Source organism: Melospiza georgiana, chromosome 6, assembly GCF_028018845.1.
Source record: "Melospiza georgiana isolate bMelGeo1 chromosome 6, bMelGeo1.pri, whole genome shotgun sequence".
Taxonomy (NCBI): domain Eukaryota; kingdom Metazoa; phylum Chordata; class Aves; order Passeriformes; family Passerellidae; genus Melospiza; species Melospiza georgiana.
Genome location: NC_080435.1, coordinates 17501609 through 17526686, shown reverse-complemented (window position 1 = coordinate 17526686; position 25078 = coordinate 17501609). Strand labels below are relative to the sequence as shown.

General features: G+C 38.3%; 1 protein-coding gene across 2 annotated transcripts in view; it reads right to left on the bottom strand.

Moving 5' to 3' along the window:
* The window catches only part of PLEKHA7 (pleckstrin homology domain containing A7), a 146681-nt gene that overhangs the window by 117157 nt on the left and 4446 nt on the right, over window positions 1–25078 (bottom strand). The window lies entirely within an intron of this gene.

Genomic DNA, 25078 nt, shown 5'->3' with positions numbered 1-25078 from the left:
GTCCTCTGGGTGCACTCTCCAGAAGACTAGAACACTTCCATTATTTTCATCTATCTCAGTGTTCCCACTCTGAATAAAGATGAAGCTTTAACAAAGATAGAAATGGAAAACTACACCATGGATGCTCATTGTCTATCTGAGAGAGATACAAACACTGAGATTTTTGAAAGAAGAGTACAACTTATTTCTATTTTTAAAATATATGACATTCTCATAAAACAGGGTTTGATAAGAATGTTTTCAAATTACATTTTATTCCAGTATTTCTTTTTTCCGACTGTCTCAGGAATACTCAGATATGAAGATATAACCATACACCATTGTATTTTTGGCTTAAATCTGTCTTCTTTAAATCAAATTTCTTGGCTTAAACCTCTCTTCTTTAAAGTGCACATTTAAACATAAAATTTCATACTCTTCCTACCTGCCAACTCAGAAGGAAGATTTTGTCTAAATCTGACCAGTTGGTTTCCTTCTGCAATCTCGCGGAATTCTTTCTGAACTATATTTATAATTCTGAAAACTCTAGTCCCTCATCAAAACAGAGACACCTAAAATAATTGCCATCTTGCATTAACTGCAATCTGGTATTTCCTGTGAAGAAGAAATGTAGAGAAGCAAATGTGTAACAAGCCCATTTTATAGAAAATGCCTCATTCCTACAATTCTTTTTTCTTTTTACATTTAATAGGATTCTGTTTTAGAATTAGACAATTCTAATTAGAGAATTTAGAAATTCTCACAACTGACACACAGGAGCTTAATTTTGGAATTATTTCTCACTGATATTTTGCCATAATCACCACTATATTCTACCAATATAATTTCATTCTGTAGATAAAAAGTTGCTGTTCCCAACTCTCCCCCACTGAAAAGCACAGAAATAGCCACACTTGCTCTAATAAAACTCTTAGGGCTTAAGAAATATTCTAGTAAGCTTTGTTAAAAAACAAAGCAACGAAAGAAAACACGAAAACCCAACTCACAATTCCTACGCTCTTTGTTGGATTTCATTATGAAACAGACGTAGGACAACATTCAATTTCACCACCTCAAGTTAAAAATATGATTTTGTTTTGCCATCTGTGGAAACTATTTTGCAGGCAGTCAATACCACAAAGATCAATAAACCCTATAATGGATTTCCTTCCCAAACCCTTGCAAAATAACTCCATATTAGCATAAAAAGCAGACAGCCGAAGATTGCAGATTAGCTGCAGTTTCCAACATGACTACATAAACATCTGAAGAACAATAAACAATTTATCCTATTTACTCAAATGAATCACTTCCATTTGCTCACCAGGAACTATATATGGACAGGTAATCCTTCTGCTTCCTGGGACACACAGAAGTGTGCCGCCTGTAATTTGGTTTAATCCACAAATGCTTCAAGAACGCTGTCCAGCAGCAGAGTCCCATTCCCTACATGGCCAAAAATGCCTCCTGCAGGAGTGTAAGGAAGGCATGCCATCTTACAGGAAAGGCTCTCATTGCACTCATCTTTACCATTTAGCTGCCCTTTCCTGAAGCTGTCAAGAAGCACATTTTGCTAAATGCCACACCAAGTGCATTCCATGAGATGGAATGTACCAGGGTGTCCCCGCAGAAAGCACATCCTCCCACCACTGCTGTAGACTTGAATGATTCTTTGTATTCCTTGTTTAAAAAAAGGACAAAAATATCAAGTTTTTTACAGTAGTAACTCTCCATGTACCAAAACAATAGCTTTTCCAAAGCTCTTGAAAAAGTTATGTTTGTCCATCTCAATAAAGCAAAACAAAGTGCCCCATCCCCAGGAAATTCTACAAACCTAAAGAACATATCAGAATATATCAGTGATCTGACCTGGGTGTCTGCATATCCTTATATTCAGTTCCCACAAATAGCACACTAAAGCCTAAACTATGTTAAAAGAATTCGTATCTGTATTCTAAACTTCACAAGACATTCATTGTCTATAAGCATTGGTAAATTGCCCATTTTTTAAAACAAAAGTTGAATGCTCTTCCAATAAAACTTTAACAAAGGCATTGTTAGCAAATTGCTACTTTTTCCTTTCTCTGTCAAAGGATTTTTGGCATAGTAACTTCATTTTAAAGCTCACATGAAATCCAAGGTAAGCTTTCATAGGTAAAACTACTTAATTTTAGTTATCCATTGTTTTTATTTAACTGGAGCGATTTTAGTTCTGCTCAGGGAACTGACAGACATAAAAAGCAAAGAGGGATCTAAAAAGATTAATGTAATAAAAAGTAAGATAAAATTACTGCAGATAGCAAGCATATAAACCAAACTTCAAGGACACCTGCCAAATCTCAAGAAATGTCTGCTCTCCTGAGAGATGAAAATCTCTAAGATGTGCTCTACTTAATTCTCATCTGCCATGCAGCTCCACTGAACGTATCATTTTCCAAAAAGCTAAAATGTCCAACAAAGATCCCACTACTGCTGAAAGGAGCAGTCCCACGTCCTGCCTTCCCAGTGCTTCCCCTGCACTGGTGCTGGTGCCTGTGCAGCCCAGCAGCAGAGCAGAGGGCCAGGGATTCAGCTGAAAGCAGTTTCCCATGGGATGTGTTTACAGCTGGAGCAAAGAAGTGAGCTGGAGCATCAGGCTGCCAAACTAGTGTTCCAGGACTGGTCAGGAGAGGACTGCAAAGGAAAGATATCGTGGAAATGTCAGCATCCCTTTCATTGACAGCTCACTCTTGGATTAATTTAAGCCCCACTGAAATTTATTAGCCAGCCAGTTTGTGGTGTGCTCATCCACAGCTGTGAGGAAAGGACTCCACACCTTTCCCTTCTAATGAAATGGAAGCTGTTGAATTAATTTGCCTCTAACTCAGCCATGCAGTAATCCAAAGCTCACTGAAATCAGCAAGCTTCAGATTAGACCTTTAATGACCTAGAGTGGTGAAAGGACACAATTTGCTTTCCTTGTCCTTTGTTTCCCAGAAATGCTCAGAAACAGGCACATGTTAATTCCTTTGCCTCTCCCACACAACAGCTGTAAGCAGCCTCTGTCTGGTGGCAAAAGCTACTTCAACCAAGCACACAACAGCCCCCTAACCAAAACAGCAACCCAAGAAAGAAATTCCAAGTCCCAGGAAGCAACAACAAACCTTCCAGGGCACCATTTAAAGCCTCTCAGAATACACAAGGCATATGATGGAGTGAGGGGATTTGAGAAACGGTGCCATACAGAAAACAAAAGTACTAAACTACCCAAAGTCACTAGTTTTTTTTTTAAAAAAGTCTTGGCTCTTCTCCCCACACATTCTATAACCTAAAAAAGGTGAACATCTAATGAAATGAAGGGGAAAAATGAATACTTTTTAAAATAGTATAACCTTCAAAATAGGTGCTGCAGTACCCTTAATGATTTATTCATGGATTTCCTGACTTAGACAACTCCAGTCCTTTGTCTTTCATTTAGATACTCCTGCTGACAGTATTTTGTTAGCTGTTAGAAATCTGAAAGCTCACAACAGCTATTGTAACAAATGAGAAGCAAAACTACATCTTTTGTTGAACAGCTTAATTACAGGCAGGCAGAAAACATTTGAGGGCCAAACTGAACACAGAAAAATAGCAAGATATCTGAGTCTGTGTTCAGACTCTATTTAAAATCAAACCTTTGTTTAATCCCAGAGCATCTAGGCTAAATAAGAAAAACCCATGAAATGTTACACCACAGAAGCAAGTATCCATTCTGAAATAATGAGTTTCAAGAAAGACAGCATTACTGTTTTCTTTTATAAATACTTGCTATTTCATCAGTCCCAGAGCTAGTAGAAAGCTGAAAATACTGCATAGCAAGGAGAGAGCTCTCCTCTCTGGACCCAAATCAACAAGGACAGCAATTAACACATAGGTATTAACTTCAGGATCTTTATTGAAAGCATTTAAGGAAAGTTCCTTACCCAAGTAAGTGACTTTTCTAGCCCTGCTCCCAAAGACCCAGCATCAACCAGCTGCACAGTGAATTGGTAGAAAGCAGCTGCACATTAAGCTTCCAAAGAAGACACTCTCTTGTATCTCTAGGCATCAATTGCTGAGCCAGTCACTGCATTGCAGTCCCTGCATTTCACAGTGGAAAAGAAGGAAATTTGGGGGAAGAAGACACCTGATCTATTTTAGGTGTCAAGATCAGTGAAGTAGCCCTGGAAATGGCATCTGAACCCAAAAGTGACTTTCTCAGGTGCCATCTCCATGTGCCATCTCCACAGCTAGACAAGAAGTAAATAAATCTGTGTGTGATTTCTAGCTGATGGCCTCAAACAAGAGCCATGGGTGAGCATCACACTTGACAGCTGGGCAACCACAAAATAACTGAGTGCCCACAAGACTGAGGTTTGACAATGGCACAGATTTTAGAACACTTTGTTTTGCACACTTATCCTTTGGCAGCTGACATCACACAGTCATATCAGGACACAAGGCTCCCAGACACCCCCAGTGCCATCCCTCTCATGGGGTACGAAAACCCATAATTCTACTAAAAACGTGATTTCAGCATTCTTAGTAAAGACGATTCTAGAAAATAACCCACATAAAAATGTCTTTAAACATAATATTAGTGAAAAAAATAGCACAAGGAATGACAGCTGGTAAAAGGCAGAACCAAAACAACACTTCTACTGAAGGAACAGTCAACAGTGTAAAAGCACACTTAAAACTAATCCCACTTAATTTTTATGAATACTTTGCTTCTTGACATTAAATAAACTACAGGGCAATTAAAAAATATTTAAATTATTTGCACCTGTATTTATGAACGCTACTGTAAAAATGTTTCTAAATGTAAAACTTTTTAATGGACAGGACAGAAAATAATTTTGTATAGATTACATTTTTAAATATAACTGCACCATATGGCTTTATATACAAGTACACACATATACTTGTGTTTATATACATATTATATATTTTGATATAGAGTATTCTGCCAATACTTCTGTTTATTCTAAGACTGTACTGAAAAGATTTATAAGCTAAAATATTAACTACCAAAGTAATTTATTAAATGAATAGCTATTGTTCTTCAGCCAAGAGCAGCATACTGCTGAATACCCTCAAGTCACACAGTATTTATTGAGATACACATAGAATTGTGCAACTTTTACGGAATACCTGGAAGTTTCTCTCTCATAAAACTCGCATATATAATACAAAAAATTAAAATGAAATATATTTATTGAAATAAAAAAATATATTTATTTATTTATTGAAATAAATATATATATATTTTTTAAATGCTGTTCAGCAAGTGCTATCACAACATTCTTTGCAAGCACAGTTGTGCCACGAAAGAAGTTTGTAGAAATAGGAATACAGAGATGCTGAAAAGAGTAACTTTTAGATTGGAGCCTTCAGGATCAGATTACATTAGGAATAGCCAAGAACATAAAGGAGTTGAACACCATTAGAAGCAATCCATGCCAAAGCTGAAAGCACATTTAAATTCATGGCTGAATTGGTATCACAAGAAAGTCTAGCCAAGGAGCCTTTATCCATTTTCTAAGGCAAGACTGCAGCTTGTCCTGGATCAACAGGGAGCACAGGAATCATGTGCAGCAGGACTCCAATTTGGAAATTATTTTTAAAAGGAAGGCACTGCACACTGTGCAACTTCCAAACACACATGGGGAGAGCACACAGAATTATAATTTGGACATTTGATTCTGACTATAACAAAGTCGCCCAGAGTACTTAGAGGAGTTAATTTAAACTTTAAAGTTCAGACAAAAAAACTACAACAAAAACACCCCAACTCACAAAATTTAGTCATCACACTGAAAGAAAAGATGAAGAAATGTAACCAGTTTGGAATGACATTGTTTAAAACACCATTAATCAAAAAATCTGGGTGAGAAGCAGACAAGGAATCTGAAGGTAGCGAGATGGGGAATAAGCCAAGCAGAAACAGAACAACAGGGCAGGGGGAAAAAAACCAAACAAGAAACAAATTAGAAACAAATTAGAGAGTAACAAATGTTCTACAGGATAAATAAATCTTATCCTGTATACCTCCCACTTCCACTTTATTTTTCAAATAAAAGATCCATATAAACACAGGAATAAAAGAATGAAAACTGCCCAAAGCTCAGTTAAAAACAGGAAAACATTGCTTTTAAGACACTTCTCCTTTTTGACCTTTCTGTCCCTTTTTCCACTTCCAGAACTATACCAGTAACCACAGCCTTTGCTATAATTTCTACACAGCCTGAAAACTTAACTCTTTATCAAAATGTCGGCTATGTCAAAGTACAATATTTTCTATATAGACAGTAATCCTGCTTCTTGAATCAAAGTACCTGTTTTAAAATGCAGAACTCTGACAGTTTCCTCACTTTTAATACATTCCCTAGCATACTTCAGAAAAAGTTAAACTGCAGGACAGGAGAAATGCACGTCAGGAATGTTAACAGCATGCAAAAATGATCTGTGACAAGACTGAGGTTTATGAGATTGTAACTACATTAATTTTCAAGACATTTAGATTTTCCTTAAACTTATTTGAGTGACCCATTATTTAACATTCCTCATTTTCCATCCATTAAATTTCACTTATGAGTACTTCTCACACCTGTCAGCACACTCAGCTTACTTGAAAGGCTATTGTTAAAAGCTCATATAAAAGGAAACAATAAAGACAGATACAGTGAATTTACCTCAGAGAACCGAAAGTTTCTGGAAGAAGTCAAGGCATGAGATTTAAAGCTGACAGAATCAAGCCTTTTATTATTATCAACCAGCAAATCTAAGTAAGCTAACTTAATAGTGTGCAAGTACCACTCATCCCTCAACTTTATCCTCTATTTCACACACAATTTTTGTCTCCTGTCTTTTCATATATTTGCTAATACTCACTATTAATAGCTGCTTTGGTAGAAAACCCATCAGTAAGGATGATGCACATTCTGGCAGAACACCACAAGCAAGGAGGACTCGCTGGAGGGGAGGGTCATGGCATCTCAGGAGTGCAGTTCCAAATTCGGGAGCTCGGCTACAAGCAAGACGTGAGGCTCTCAAAGTGCCAGCTTGACCTTCTAGTTAAACAGGAGCACACCAATCATTTTGGGAGAGCAAGGGGCACATCCACAGCTGAGGAAAAACTGCCCTACACCATCCTACTCCTTTACACCACGACATTTCTCGTGTCCCTCATCCTGAGTGCAGTTTCAGCCCACGCTGCTCTGCCTTGCTGATCCTCGCTGTGTCCTTGCTGGGCTCTCGGCTCCCTTGTCCTGAAGTGCCACTCCAGGCTGGCCCCCGAGCTCCAGCCCTGCCCAGCACTGTTTACACATTCCTGCATTTCTTCTGCCTGGCTGGGGAGCACAGGACCTCCACCACTTCTTCAGCTGATGACAACTCAGATAACTGAATGGAACTTATGAGGCACACATAATGAGAGTTAATTATGTTCACATGATGCAACTGAATTTATGGTCACACAAAACCTCAGCCACTCTGACAATCACACAGACCTAGCAAATCCCCGTGCTCAAGGCAACAAGTGCACTGCACTGACTTCAGGAGAGGTAAGACAGGACAAACATGCCCAGGTGCACTAACCCAAACCACAGCAGGATGGTTTACCTAAATCTTCCTCACAAAATTAAATGCATGCATACCTACAAAGTTTTAGGCTAGAATTTAACCACCTAAGAAACATATATGGTTATTAGATTGTTTAGAAATAAACAGCAACAACTATTTTCTTACTTTGGGTACTTTAGCTACATAATTTTGATCTTTTTAAGTACTGACAGAAGACCGGCTCTAGTAAGATTCAAAACCGTGAACATAATCTATCATTTAATTTCATCATGTAGCTTAAAAACAAAAACCCTCAACAAATGCCTTAAAATGGATGACAAGTTTGAACATTAACTGCTGAAGAAATTTCATTTTCTAAAAAGACAATCTTCAAGGCCACCAGCTGCATCATCACTAAATAACCTTTACATTCATTAATCAAGTCAGACATCTGTTATATTTCAGGATTCCCCCTCCCATAAAAACCATGAGTGTAACAAGCATTAAATGCATCTGCCCACACCTATAACAGTGAATATAACCAGCACAGAGACAGAACAGACACCTGATTTCATACCAATTATAAAAAGTGATGCAGAGATGAAGTAGAAAACAACCAATTACATGTGCTGAGTGATAGGAAAAACAACTCCTATTTGTTTTAATAACTTCATTATTCTCCTACTTATTAAATAGTTGCAGGAGAGACTTTATAAACAAGCAAACCTTTGGTATGTGTGGTGCTATTGTTCTGGTTTTGTTCTAGTACTTTATGCACAGAAATTGCAAACCATTCATACATTTACAGGAATACATCCACAGATAGTTCCAGTCAAACACATATTCTCTCCTGCTACACTAAAAGTGTTCTCCCCCTTCCTTTGTCCTTTTCAAATTCCTGGAATGTCACACACAGAGGATTTTACAAAAGTACAGATGCCTGTGCTGGGGTACTGTATTCTCCACACCAAACAATTTTGTCTGCAACAGAATGGCAGCACGTGACATACTGAACAGCACTGCAAGTATGCACATGTGCATCTTGGCCAAATTAACATTCCCAGGATCTGGCCCTGGCTTTAAACCACCAAGCAGACATGCTCTAGTTATATCCCGTAATGATACACTGTTTGTTTTGGTAACTACTGTATTTTTTCCACACCAAGTAATTCAGCAATCACAGAAGTAGGGACTGAGTTTCCTCATTTGCTGACCAGTATACAACTGAGCAATCTCCTAACCATCCTTGGAAAAGCTCATGCCCAAACATTATTTTTATATATATATATATATATACACAGCTGCTCACATTCTGTACACATCCCTCCAATAACTCTTTGCCTCTCCTGTTATAAACAGCAAAAAGCAAAAAATTTTTGGGCAGACCATAAACATGACCTCCACTGTTCTAATGTTTGTTTTGTTTGTTCAAAAACAAACAAAGCATTCACAGTATAAGATATTTCAAACAAGCATTCATTATTCTAGTGGTATAAATAGAAAACTATTACAAAAGAATCCAGCCTATTCAATAACCAATCATCTTAACTGAAGATACTTATTTACCAAAGCCATTTTGAAGGCACCAGAAGTCATAAAAAATTTGAAAACTGCCATTTACATCACATGTATGAACAAAAGCAATTGTTGTTGTGTTTGAATAAGGCTGACTACAAATACATTACACTACAACAGACTCTTTATCATAAAATCCAAGAACTTTGACAATTTAAAGTAACAATAAGGTTTTACTGGAACTTGCCTGGAATGTCCTCCTTGCTTTTCTGGATAATTCTCCACTAGAATATTTACCATACTAGCAGCATCTCTGCAAAACTTCCCATCCAAAGCATGCCCTCTGACAAGACATTTAATGCTTATTTTCCACAAATCCAGTCTGATTTTTACCTCACTTCTGCTTGACCACCAGTTCTACAGTTGTGTGCTGATGCAAATGTAAAGTCCTGTCATTTCCACACGTGCATGTGTGGGAAGAGGGAGGGTATGATTGTTTTTAAATACAGCTAGCATAACTTGTCATACTTCCCAGACTCTGGATGATAAGAAAAAGGTTTTAGAAAGGTGTTTTATTGGCTGTGTGTATGGGATTCAAGTCATGTATGTATCTGCAGACAAGCACATTTGTTGCATAGGGGTCTACCTTTGGACTTCCATCAGCTTCCCCTGCAGTCCAACACCAATTTATAGCAGAATTTATAGAGGAAAACAACAAAGATTCCATGAGCAATCCATGCCAAGCCCAATTAAGACTTTCAAAACAATAATTACTTGGTGTCAATTATGCCAGCACTTCTTATATGAGCAGGCTTTAAGAATCCAAGCAGGGCTAGCCAAAGACTGCAAACACTTTATTAGCCTTTATTCATTCAACAGAATCTCTCTAAAAGCATCTATAAACCCAAATCTCCAGCAGCTGTCTGGATTTTTTATTGTAACCCTCAGCACTGTGAAAAGAATAGGTCTTTAGTTTGGAACTTGTTATTTTTGCATTTCTATACAGAAACACTAAAAAAGACTTTTAAAGAGACATACATTAGAGGTTTTTAATTGCCATTCTAGTCCTAATAAACTCTTTTAAATGACTGAAACACTATTCCTTAGCAGTAAACAATAGGAGTTACCAACACATGCACCTTCTCATTGCAAAAATATTCAAATTCTGTAACAGCCTCAAAAGGAAGTTGTTAGAAGACACAGGAGCACCATAGAACCGAGCTGCTTGGGGTTTTTAAAATGCAATATTAAGATTATCCTTTCTGTCAGCACATATTTAGTTTGCCACCTACTCTTTCAAAGCACATTACAAAAAAGTTTTCACAAACTTCTTTTTTAAAGCAAATAAAGTACATTTTCTTTTAAAGAAGAAAAAAGCCCCAAAACAAATAAAGGCAGACCAAGCAATGGAGTAATCCAATTATTAGCAAGCAAGCCACAAAACCAGGAACATCACATACAAAAGCAGGAAAAAACATGCAGGACAATTTAAAAAATCCCCCATAGAAAACTACATCAGTAGAATAATTCCTAGTTTTCATAATCAACCATGTCAGATCTAAGTGGATAGCATTATTACAAGTAAGTTATTTAACTGATCACTGGTGCCAACTGGTGCCCTCCACATGAAGTACTCAGAAGGCTTCAGACATCACCCAAATAATCATGCAGAAATGCTGCAGAACCAAATGACAAAGGCACAGCTGTCTGTTATCCTGAGGCAGAGCACAGCACTCACTAACCTTTAAAGGCACAATTTCAGTAAAAATTTGATTTATGAACTGGAGAAACAAATACCAAGTGACTGAAGTAAATAAAGCTAAAGGTCTTTCCCTAACTTCAGCTGTTATAGACAGAGATCAGATATTATCTTTGCAATTAATAATGCACAGGCAACTGAAGGTTTTTTCTGCCCTTACAATAGTGCTGATCTCTGGTGATTAAATGCAAACTCTGTGAAATGTTTGCATAATGACACCTTGCAATATTCAAAGTACTGGAGGTTGTTGTGTTCATAGTGCACTGCCCCTGTTTATATTGGTCTCACATTCGATATAAGAAGAAAAGGATACACTGCTATTATCACAATCTCCCACACCAAACCACATTATTTTAAGTTACTGGTCCTAAAAACAGTTCTGGCATCGTTATTTTCTTCAATGTCCAACTTAATTTCTTGCAATCAATACTAGACAGATCATTCAAATAAACTTCACCAGACACAAAACTCTAAATGTAGCACAATTGTACTCTGTATTCTCATTCTTTATGTAATTACAGGAATCATACAAAAATCCCACATTATCTAGGAAAACAAGGATCTAAAGCTGCTCTTAGTTATGAAACTAAGGAGCTTAGAAAAAAAGATGCATCATTTCAACTGCTTTCCAAGACTGAGTAATCCGAAGTGAGACATTTAAAAAGCAGATTTATTCTTTAACAGTTGCAAAAAGTTGGCACAAAAAATGCCCTCTTGTGGCACAGCAGAACCCTGCAGAGCCTGCCCCCGGGTCTTCCAACTTAGCTTTTAGCACAAGAATGTGTGACTCAGGGCTTGTTTCGAAACTCAAATGAGATAAGGAAAACAGGTAATAAAGTAAACTAAAATTGCAGGTATCATTCAGAGCTTGAATGAATGCTTGAGCCCAGTTTCTCTTTGTGGCTCTTTATTTATTTTTTTTTCTCAGTGTTAATCTGAGCAGTGAGTACATCTGGCCCTCCTATAAACCCGAGCATAATCCAATTCCTGGGGAAAGCTGCTCTCTGCACTGTCACTTTAGCAGATTCCCAAAAGGGGAGGTTTTGTGCTGCTTGAAACTCTTTATTAAGGAATATGTGTAACAACAATTTCAACGCCTTCAACAATAGGCAACAATTTCCAAGACTGCCTCACTTTCCCCCACCATTAATTCTCAGATGTAGCCCTGACTGTGAGGGGAACAACTGACAGACCACTGCAATGAACAGATTTTTCTCTCATGGAGCAGAGCTAGCAAAGTACACATTTTTCTGTTAATAGAAATGTGGCTGCAACAGCTTCCATTCCCTTACTTGGAAGCAGCATCTTTCACACAGGTATTATTTTTGCAGCTTCTCTAGCTCTCAGCCTGACAAAATGATATTAAAAGCAAACAAAAAAAAAGGAAAAAAGCTATTAAGAAACCCTTTAAACTGCAGTCAATCCTCCACAAGCACTGAATCCCTGATGCTCAGAGATGAGGAGGGGCCTCTCCTGATCCTACAATAGAGCACAGAGCACATTCTTTAACACATCCCTCTCTTGGCTGCATCTGCTCAACCAATGGCAGTTCTGGCAGCCTCCCAAATTATTCCTTTTATTCCTGAGACAATCCCCACCAGCTTGGGTCCCCCTTGCTGCTCCTCTCTGAGCAGTCTGCAGCGAGAGGAGCTGCTCTGTTTTTCCCAAAGCACAGCTCAGGTGGGAAGGAGTTCTGTGGAGGCACGGGGATATCTTATTGCAGCTGCCAGCTCACCTGCAGCAAGGTCACACTCACCAAGGTGAGCTCCTTCCAAGTGCTCAGATGGAGCTGGCAGCAGCACCCGCAGCACAGAGAACAGGCAGGTTTGGAAGTGTTATGTCTGAGACAGAAAAAAAAATGCATTTTGGTCTTCTGCCTCAGTGCAATAATTAAAAAGAAAACAAGGAAAAAACCCACCACAAAACCATTTTACAATCTATTCCAAAACCATATTTACAATTACCCACTCTACTACAAACCCTCAGTCAAGCACAAAATTTTAGTTAAGATATTAAGACGACTTTAGAACACAAGGTATTTAACTATTTGACCATCTCACACTTTATCTTTTCAGACAAAAGCTATCCATGTTTGGTTTTTACAAAGGCATTTTAGAAATTTTCAGTTGAAGCTCTGAGAACTTTTTAAAAATACTTTTTATAAAACTAAAGCATTTTAAAATTAAGTTACTGTTTAATACTCAGTGAAATCACTAGGTTACTTAATCTCTAAGGGCACAGATGCAAACACAAAAGAGTTAAATCTTTTTTGACACAAGCTCGTGAGCTTTTTCTCAATACTTGGCTTGTCTGTAGCTGAGATGGGAGTCTCCCCATGAAGAGCAGGATGCACACACTGTATTTGTAGTGGTCTGGGCCCCCCAGACAACAGAACGCAAATAAAATGGTCATGGAAACACACCCATGGCTGGCAATGAACACCAGAACAGATTCCCCTGGACAAAGCCCTGCCAGCCATGCTGCAAAATCACTCAGGCAGTTCAGAAACCAGGCAAGATTATGGTGACAGAGATAAGCAACCAACATGACAACAGGGAGAACCAGCAGGATTGAGATATTTTTCAACATTTTGCTCACCCATCACTTGCAGTAATGATTCTCAAATCAAAAGTCATTAGGCTGCATTCTTCCAGGTGGAACAGTTCAACAGCCCTTTTCTTCTTAAATACAACTGAGCTTTTCATCACTTCTGAAACCAATAAATCAATTTTTCCTTCCAGAGTTATCCTTTCTTGTTTCTACTTTCTACACCCTGGTCTTGCTAAGGTTTACTATCAGCCACTGAATAAAACCAAGCCATAGGAAGATCTACAAACCACTTACCTGGTCAAGATCCCAACCTAATAAAAGCTGCCATTTTCACACAGCTGTATGTAGTTCTCCTGCAGTGCTTACAGAATATAAGTAATAGATGTATGTGTGTGCACACCCACATAAAAGGAGTAAGATGGGTTGGGGAAGGAGAGAAAAAGCAATCACAAGTGTCCTTATTACCTCAGAATGGTTGTTAGGCCACACCTAAGACTGGAAGAGATTAAGTCTCCAATCAGTAGCAGACTTCCCACTCAACCAGCCTTCCTCAGGCATATCATAACAAAAAAGTCCATAATCCATCCCAGATCACTCACCTGAGTGCTGTTCCAGGACGTCTGCAGCTCTCTTAGTCCCTCTCTCCTGATTCTGGAAGGAAATTCTCAGTCTCTGTACCACCCATCTCGACTCAGCAGGTCTCCTCTCCAGAGCACCAGCCTACCCATTCAGGCAGAGAGCACAATTTCCCAATCCCTGCAGGAAATAACTCCCCATAATCCCTGAGCAGCAAGGAAGGTCTGTCATTTACAACATCACTTAGTGATGCATGTTTCAACAAATGCTATCGATTGCACAGGTCACAGGTATTTCACTTTCCTTCAAACAAGGAGCACTTCTCCATCAGCTCCAAGGCAAGAATTCAGGTGACAATTGTGGGTCCCTCAGTTTACAGCCACTCCAAGTAGTTAAGGTAACAAATGATACAGGATATCCTTATACCAGGCAACTTTGAAAAGGCAGTTGTGACATTTAAGATAAGCTTCTTTAGCAGGCAATCTAAGAAGCCTATATAAAAAACCAACCCACATTATTATTATTAAGAACATACTAAGCAGCAGCCCATTTCAGTGGGCTGGTGTGCCTTTCCTCCAAGCATTCAAATTACTGCTTTTCAAAACTAATAATCTCTAAAATCTGTCATTCTTTCAGTATTTTTAAAGTTTATTTTCAGAGAAACATTATGTAAATAAAAACCTGTTTTTCATGCCCTGCAGAAACTGTTTTCAGCACTGGTGGGGGAGGGGGATATCAACCCAAGAGCTGGAAAGCTTTGAAGGGCATTCCTCCCCTCCTGCATTTCAGACTAAGTACAAACTCCTTCCTCTACTTGTCAGACCTGTTGACAAGCAAGTAGCTCTCCTCATGATTAACCACTTTTAAAAATAATAACAAAAAAACATTAAAAACTTGACAGTTAGAGTTACCATGGTCTACTTGAAAACTGATTTAGTGAAAGGAGCCTTTATGCCAAACAATGGTAAAGATCCACATATTGAAACTGAAGGAAAATGAACATAAAAACATCTATAAAATTTACTGCAAATTTTTGACTGACCCAACTGAAGCAGCATGAACTCCAGAAAAGACTTCGGACAGAATAGCTCTTACCATTTTATAAAGCTTTTGAAAGAGATGCAACTATTTTTCCCTAGCTTAAAAAAAATTACCCAATACAGAAATATTTCCCCAAAGGAATTTGTATCAGTAAGTACAGTATTTATCATGTTTTTATGAAGATGGCAATGCTCACCTCTCAGATTTATTTATCCAGCATCAGATACCAAAGAGCTTCCACTAGAGAGACTTTGACCTGCTTGAGCTTCAGGAATACTCACTGCAGGGGGAGGGGAGAAGCTGCTAGCTATGTAATTACAAATGTATTTTAACATAAACACGTTTTGACACAAACTGATTAGGAAGAGGGAATAACTTCACTGTCAAAATCTTCCAAGATTAGAGTTCTACAGCTTCCTTAAAGAATGGAAGCCACGACAAAATCAATTGTTACTTTAGAGGGAATGACACACAGAAAAAAATTATTTTTGTTTTTTGTTGTTTTTTTTTTTACATACAGTATTCCCAAGTCCAGAGGAGTATGTTTGGTTTTTCCCAGTAGGTGAAGTCTAAAGGCTTGCTTTAAGACCTTGATGCCAAATCATCTCAGGAGCTTTTCGAAATGCATGCACACATAATTATTTCAACACAATACTACAAAGGCCTTTCCCATGATATTTTTGGAAACTTTGCACTTTAACATCATCCTTGTTAATTTAATTTGCCCATAACATAAGGTGGTAAAGTAATTAATGTACTTCTTAACTACTTTCAAAAATTTTGTTTAATGTTTTAGCTTATGGGCAAGTATAACAAAAATATTTCCTTCTCTCATTCAGTGAATTCACTTAACAAGTATGTCAGAAGTGAAGAAAAACTACCAGGAACACACTTAAACCACTTTTTCTTTTTACAATTTATGACCCACTAGGAATGGGAGAACAAATTTACATGGCTTTAGATTAAAACCAGCTTGAAAAACAGAAAAGGAAATCACAATTTACTAATCAAAATTATCTGAAGCACTCAAGAAAAAAGTACTTTAAGATTTTAAAAATCCATTTGTATCACAGACAATTAGGAGATTTTATTTTAGCTCATATCAGAAGTGAAATTCCAGTGGGACCCATGTATTAACTATCACCATTTAAATTGTTTTGTCACTTCCACCCCAGATCACCAAACATTCATTTCTGGAAACACATGGTGCATTATGAAATATCCACTGAAAGATTTCATATATCAAATTCAGAACAGCTCAGAACATTACAAAAAACCTACAAGTAAACAAAAGTGTTTAAATGGTTAAGCAGGGTACAGTTGATAATCAGAAGTAATTCTTGTTCATGAAGACAGCTGTTCAACTGCTGACAACTGTAATTTCTGATTGTTACAGAGAAGTTATTTTGTCTACCTCACAAACAGTTAAAAGCTTCCAGAAGGTTGGGTTTTCTTAAAATAATCCATTCCTAAGTGGCAGGTTCAGCTGTACCCTAAACTTCTTAACTAAAGCTCAACCTAAGAAAGAAAACCACAGTCAGCTGCGAGGGAAGCACACTCTCCTTAGATCAGCAGGACACTCCAATTCTTCATGTGTGGGCAATCCTCCCAAACCACAGCACACCAATTCATACCTTCTCCATATTTCTACTCACCTCCCTGGCAGAGAATTCTTACACTGGCAATTTAACATTTCCACTGCAAACATCAGTAGCCAAAATAAATGGAATGTCAAGTTAATTGGCATGGAAGAGCTGCTGAGTCAAATTAAGCACAAAAATAAATAATGCACTAGAATTTTTAATATATTTGCAGAAGTCAGCAATCTCTCAATTTCTGTATTACTGCAGAACCAAGAAACCCTGTGACAGAATGCTTAAGAACTCTATTAAATCAATCAAACATATAATCATGCTTAATTTGTATTTTCACCTACAACATTTACAAACACCAAAATTCACAGGGAACAGCACTTCCAGTGCATTCCTCTCACTCAGTTTCACCCAAAACTGTTACACAGACCCAAAAACAAGTAAACCACGTTCATTATCATTCATGGAGTTCCTGAAAAATTAGCTGAAAAGAACAGAAAGTTAATATATCATTAACATTCTGGGAAAAACAAAATTCTTGATGCTGAATGGTACTTTTAAACTGATTCCATTTGCATTAGCTCATTTGGAATTATCACAGTTTATCCAGTGCATTAACAGAATCTCTTATTCTGAAACTAATCACAGAAATCCTAAAAAAACATGAGGAAAAAACAATCTGGAATTTTCTTTCTAAAGAAAATAGATATATTATTCACTAGCAGTCCATTATATATAAAAATTAAGGTTTTTTTCTATACTCCCCCTGCCCACAAAGAAAAAGCAACTGGGCTGTTTACAATCTACCTCATCCTAAGTGATGGGAACTACTCAGGAAACAGCTGTGTAACAGTCTAAACACAAATTTACAAGTGTTTTCATTCCCACACACAAACAAGGCTCTTCTGCTCATCAATAATTCAAAGACTACTCACATTGCTTAAAAACACAGTTTACAACTACTTCCTTTCAAGATTTCAGGCAACACTCAATCTGATTTCCACAAACCGCAGTTTCCTCGAGCTCCTGCTGTCTGCCCAGCTCAGTGACACCAGAGCAGCAGGCTGGCAACCAGAGGCACTCCCCAAATCGCTGACTGTAATTCCTCTACTGCACCTATTGAGGAAGATGAGCTCTATAAAAAACTGGACTCCTACAGCTCCCTTCTCTCTGACTGCTGCTTTTCTGGTGAGGGGAAAGTCACATCATCCATACACAGGAACTTTGATTTTCCTCCTGGGTTTCTGTTTTTAGCCCATGTTATTTATCAATACCATTAAACAGCTTATTTGCTGACTGCTGCATCTGATGAATGGAAAAAATAAAACCCTGGGACCCTCCTTATAGGCAATGCTGACACAGCAAATGGTGCAGAAAGAGAACATAGATGGGGAGAGGGGGGCAGAAACTGCATTTGAAACCATCCATATTATCCAACATGAATGCTGTTTCTGGCCTTTCCAAGCCCACACTGCTTGCTGTCCAAAATGCTGCATCTCTTTTTTAATTTCTGAACACACAACACATCCAGAAGTCCACACTGAAAGGCATTCAGTTCACTGCTCACCTACATTTCCAGAAGTATTTCACATCCTTCCTCCTCTTTTGCTAACTTTGGTTCTCTCCTTTACACAAAATCAGTTTAAATAGCATTTGCACAAACTTGCAATACTCGGGACATTTAACTACCATTATTAGTTAAAACACTGAACCATCAGCTCAGGCACTGCTGCTCTGCTGCCCTCTGACTCTGCAGCCACCCCACAGGAAAGTCACAGCTGAGATCCATCCCACCTTCCCCATTTAAAGAAATGCAACACAGCTGGGGAAGGGTCTGCAGCACAAGTCTTATGAGAAGTAGCTGAGGGTGTTTAGCCTGGAAAAAAAGAGGCTTATGGGACACCTTAGTGCTCTCTTTAACCACCTGAGAGGAGGCTGTAGCCAGGTGAGGGTCAGCCTCTTCTCCTAGAAACAGGCAACAGGACAAGAGGAAATGGCCTCAAGATGAATTAGGGGAGATTTAGATTGGATATTAGAAAAAACTACTTCACCAAAAGGGTCATCCAGCATTGGAACAGGCTGCCCAGGGAAGCAGTTGAGTCACCATTCCTGGGCATATTTAAATTCATTGGCACTTGGGACATGATTTAATGATGGGCCAGGTTAATGGATGGATTTGATGATCTGAAGTTTTGTTTCCAATCTAAATGATTCCTTGCTGTAGTCACTAAAAGGAGCAGATGTTTCCTTTAGTGCAGAATTGTTGTTGAAGCTCTCCAGCAAAGACAAACACACCATTGTGCAATGTCACTACTCTTTTCTTGCAGAGCTAGGAGAAAACATGCAATTGTACAGTCCCATATTTCAATGGGACACTTCAAAAAAAGATCCTTTGCTGGTAATAGAGTTTTCAGATGTTTTCCTTGTGCAGAAGTCCACCCAGCACAAGAGTTATTTAAAATTTCAACCTCATGTAAAATTTGAAGACAATTCTCCTAAAAACCTCTGGATCACCTGGAAAATCAGCAATATCGTTGCAACACTTCAAACTGCCCAGTGAAAGAGAAACCACCAGACTTTAAAAATTCATATTATTTGTAAATCTCTCAGCAAGAACTACTCTGCATCAGTACAGCAGCTCCTGCTCAGCAAATACTGGGTATTATATTTAAATGCCTTAATCAGGTATTTTAATAACTTGTGTTTAACCTTGACACCAGATGCTCTGGGTTAGTAATGTTAATTGTGACTTCTGCTTCTACCTGAAATAGTTTTTAATCCTTCAACTCCAAGGAGAATGCAGAAGCAAAACCCGAATTTCATGCCCAACAATCACATGCCACACCAAGGAAACATACCTAAAGTCATAAAAGTGAATGCTGTTTTACTTCTTTCCCAGAGGATGCTGTCATAGACAGACCTCAATAATTTCAATTTCCCTTCCACCATTCTGGTGTCTCAGTATTTCCAGAAACAATTCAATATTCTCCAGGGAATACTGAAAGTGACAATTGAATTGACAAGTCAGTATTCTACAGGGAAGGCAGGGAAATGCAACTCTCAAGAAGGACTCCTGATCCAGAGATTTAACTGGCCACCTTCTTAGGCAAGTTAGCAATAAGGGGAGAAAAACCAGACACTGGAAAATATCTATTACACTGATACCCTCCACTGAAGTCAAGATTTATCATTCCACATTTCAACTGAAAGGACTAAATATCCTGTGAAATGAGTATATCAAAGCCCAACTTTTACCTGTAATCTCTTCATTTGAAGAATTTCATGTAATGATTTCACATGAGAAATAAGTCATTGACTTTTTTTTTTTTTTTATGAGTTCAAACTGCACCTCACTACAAAGCCAACTGGAAGAGCAAAAGTAAAGTGGTTAGGCTATTTAAAATTGAATACTGGGAATAATAAAATGCAGTGTTGAAGGAATAAATTTGATCACTAAGTGAAATAGTTTTAGGCAGTCAAGTATTTATGTGCTGAAAAAGTAAAGCACAAAAGTAGCATTTAAACAACAGCATTAATCCATGATTTCCAAGGACAGAAATTAAAACATCTGCTCAAAAGCCACTTGACAATATAATTGCCTTAATTGGAAAGCCAGCAAAGACTTTACATTTAAAAAATTGCATGTTCATGAATTCCAGTAAAATAATGCATGTTCACTCTTCCAGTAAAATAATTTAAAAATAAGGCTAATATTCTGAGATGGCAACAATAAATATCAAGTGTTTGATAACTGTCATCTAAGAAAAATTGATTTCAACATCTTGCAGCTAATTTTTATTAATTTAATTTTAATTTTGTCCAGGAGATTCACCATGTCCTCTGTGGAACAACTGCCTACACCCAGATTTTGTCAGTGTTATCTCACCCTGCAGACAGCTAATGTTATAACTCCCGATCTTCAGCAAAAGGTACAGAAAATGTGACTGCTTTACCAGCCAGTGAAAATTATATAAAATGAATCACACCCATTAGCACAGTTCTGTCTCCAGATGTGTTTAAAGATTTTGCTGCAAAAGATCAAACAGATCTATTATTGCAGGTATTAGGATAAGGCCAAGTTATTTTCTTTGATTCAAAGCAGGCATTGACTCAAGCACTCAGAGGTTAACAGGCAGAGCACACATTTAAAACATCCAAAAATTTGCTTAAAAAGACACACATTTTAAAAAATAATTACTTTAGCTTTTGGCCTCTGATTTATGCTGCTTGATAGACAAACACTGCCTTTATCTTCTCATTGCTCTCCTTTACACTGGTATCAATTTCCTAAGCTAATCAAAGCAAATCTTCCTTCTCCCTAGAAAAAGAACAAAAAAGTAACTGCAAAAAGCAAAGAACAATAAATGTGAAAGTTGAGTGAAAATTGCTGCTCAAGCACTTTGCCACTTTGAAGATGAATGTGAAACTACGACATTTTGAAACAAATATGCAACTTGCAAAAGGCAATAACTACATATTTTTAGAATAAATAAAACAGAAAATTAACAACAGCTTTCCTGCTCACTCATATTTTACAGAGTCTATACAGAGCTCCTCAAAAAAGTCGCCTGCATGTTGCAGAATTAACGTGTATTTTCAAATGCTTCAGTCAGCTTTTAATTCAGGATATTTGGTCTCTGGTAAGTAAATAAAAATATAATAAAAGTCCTCACTTGACAAAGAACTGCAAATAAAATCCAGTATTACTCAAACACTTCATTTCAGCAGTGCATCCCAATCTCATTTTAAAAGTTTTGGTGGTTTCGGTTGTACTTTTTATTAAACTAAAGATAAAATCTTTAAAGGTACAGATAAGCAATAAGGAAAACAAGGGTTTAAACACAAAACTTCTGGCAGAAAAGCACATACCTACTATGTATTGGTAACAAGATTTTTTTACCTGTCTAGACAAGTCAGTGACATTCTTGCCAAGTACTCCGTGGCAGGCAATCAAAAAGAGAAGGGTTGGGTGCTTAATCAGATTCTTCTTGGATTTTAACATCTTTAATTACAAATCTGCTTTTAAATTAAAAGTTCTGCTTCTAAGGACATAGAGCAGACCTTGTAAAACAGTCTAATAATGCTGTAGGAAAAGACAATTAAGCTATAAATAAAATGCCCCATCTATCACTGTTATCCAAACCAAGGCCATAATAAAAAAATTTAGAAGTTTAAAAAGCACATCTAGAAGGCAAAGATGAAACAAATTAGATTTAGCAGCAAACCAGAGTCTACAGTCATACTGACTAGAATTGGATGTGATATTAAATAAATGCGATCCCACACTTATTCAAGCCAGTCTTTGCAGAGATCCAGCACTGCAGTACTGGAGCAGTACATTTAATCTGTAGCAAAGAAATGTAAATATTTGAGATGACAGCAAACTTGGATCAGCAGTGAGGTTAAAACTCATTTTAGTATAATCCATCTGCAGCAAGTGGAATGATGGGAAAATGCAGGGTATAGAACCCATGTATTTCACAGCTACATAAGGCTTCTCTTTTCTCTGAAGCACTTGCTAAGATTGCTCAGGATTGCCAGACCTCCTGAGAAAAGGTACCTTTGTGTTTCCTCCATTATAAAACACAAGAACATCCTGCACAATGTATTTGCCTGCAGACAGGCAGTCCTTCTAACTAGGTCCAGTAGCTAGTTTACTACTGATAGAATGAAGAAGCAACCTTCTTCAAACAAAACACGAAGCATTAATATCAAGATTCTGCTGTCCCAAATATTTGAGATTCTCTCTTTTCTGGCAGATAATGGGTAATTAATAAAATAAAATTAAAAGTGTTGAATAAATTGTTTTCTCATCTGATGTGACAGGCATATTGCACAGGTGTAACAGGAGTCTGAAATGTAACTCAAGGTTATGAAAACTACTTTTAAGACTTCAGCAACACCTGCCCAGCACAGCTGTATGACTGTATTTATGCTTAATCTTTAGACAGACTTTCAGAAATATTGAAACCCTCACTGCCATATATACCTTCTTTAAAAAGGCACAGACATTCTCCTGCACAGATCCAAGGAATGCAGAACTGGACAGTGCTTTAGGAAAGAGGCTGAATGAATGAAGCTTTTCTTACACATTAATGTTCAAAAAGCTGGAATGTGTAGTAAACAAAATGTGGAGGCTGGCAGCTTTGAATAACCAGTTGATGCCTTTGTTTCTGAGCTACAACACAAGGAAGCCACATAATCCCAATCAGAACAAAAGAATGTTGCTCCATCTCCCAGAAAACTTGGATTTCCAGAAGCATTCAACACCTAAAAAAGCATCTCACTCTAAGTGTGTGTTATCCTTGCTGGCCTCTTCAAGAAGTCCAAATTTAGTTTTCTAACACGTGTGTATCTTGGAATAAAGGCAAACACAGATTAATGAACCAAGCTAAGTACTTTGTGGCGCAGTCTTGCTTTAAAAACAAACAAACTCCAGCACCTTCCCTTAGGCGCTCCTCCCTCCCCTAAGGAATGCACACCATATCCCTCTTCATTCACATACCTTGCTGAACCAAACCACACACGGCATTTTCCTTAGGCACGGTTCCAAGCCTGCCCTTCTAGAGGGCACTCTGAAATTCAGGCACCATGCACAAAGTATCCTTTTCCCACATTCTGGGAGCTGGACTACAAAGCCCTTCCTTTGCTCTCTGCAATTGCTGGCCATCCCTGCACTAGCACAAATCCATCAGCATTTATTCCACTCATTAATGAGTGATCTCCCATTTTTACCGCCATCAAAAAGGACACGGAATTGTTTCCACTAGCTGGAATGAAACGCAGCTACTGCACCCAACCAGCAGATCCTATATTCCCAGCTCAATTCTGCTCACAATCCAGGACAACAAAATGTAATAAACAGGCTGTCTGAGCAAACCTAACGCGGGAGAACGAAGGACAAGAAAGAGAGACAGAGAGAAATCCGTAGAAGCAGCGAGAGTTACTTTCACTGTGTATAGTTCTGCTTTCTCACAGCTCAAACTTTCTGCCACGAAAATTTGAGATGAGAAGAGGAAGAACAGCAGGGTTTTTCCCCAGCTTTCCTCCTGCTGCCAGGAGCCAGCAGAGGCCGCTGAAGACCATGGATCGCTCCCGCAGAACTGCGGGACAGGACAGCAACTTCCCGACCCTCGCCTCTCACCCCATCAGCCACTTCTGGCATTTTTCTTCCACTTCTCCATTCAACACCCGCTTTTCCATCCGTACAGATTACCTCCGGGAAGTCCAGTCCCACTCAATCCCACTCAAGGACAACTCCTCCCCGTGGGCTACCGCTGGTGGCCAGAATGCACATTGCTGCACTTGGTGCTCCCAGGCTTAACCAAACTAGATCCGCTGCCCCTTGCTCAGGAACCACTCCAGGCTTCTTTCCCTAAAAGTTACCCCCCGACAAAACCCACAAAAACTCCACAAAACCCGCACAAAACCCATTCACACAAAACCCATTCATTTCACCAGAGACTATCCTCACATTTTCTAGAGATGGTGTGAACATATCACTTTTGGTGAAGTTCACACGTCGTTCCAGCTACCCAATTTTTATTCCACTCCAGGAACTCAAACTGGCCATGCACAGCAGTGACACAGTGAGGTGAACCCAACCTCACAGGTGGGTTTCATGTCAGTTCATGTACTTGCTTATACATTACCTTTTATCTAAACACAGGGTCATGAACCACACAAGGAACATCATCTACACAGATGAGGACCTCATCATGAGGGTCATCACTATTCCTTACAGCAGCTAAGTGCTCCAGTATCTTTTACTTCTGCAGGAATAACCATCATGGAGAACAGAGCAAGAAATAATTTGTTTACAGCAGGTCAAGGAACACCTACAGTACACAGTGTTTTAGCCCACCTAAACAGCCACAAAAAATGATTCTGTTTTCAACATCTTACTAAGAGTGGAAAAGACAGGAATTTCTGCAGGGCAGAAGAAACCTGTTGATTAAATTTATTAATGAGATTATAAACAATCTTCTGAGGTAATCAAAAGGACTGAACTCAATAATCCAGATGGTCTCTTCCCCTTTGGGCTCTGTGATTAAACAATCATTGGGTATCACCTGTAGCCCACCGTGGGTGAATCTGAGCTCCTGTATGGTTTTCAGTGAATGTACATGCCTGGCACAGCAGAACCAAAGTTAAAAAGGCAGACTTTGTTTAGTGTGCTTTGCTCTCTTGCTATTTCCAAACACTTGAAACACATACCATGCATATTTCCTACACACAGTACAGGCTAAATGCAAGAATTAAAGAATAACAGTTAAAAACAGTTACTGACTATTGCTATGCCAATTTCATGGGTTTGTTTCTTGCACATCAACTTTGTTACTCAAAGAAGAGGCCAAGTCGAACTGGAAACTGACTTCAGAAACAAATAAAATGTTAACTTGAGATATTTAAGTGCTGATTTCTACTTTTTTGTTCCTAATTTTAGGCTACAATTTGAATGCATGATTACCTTTCAGATGTGCAATACCATTACAGCTTTCAA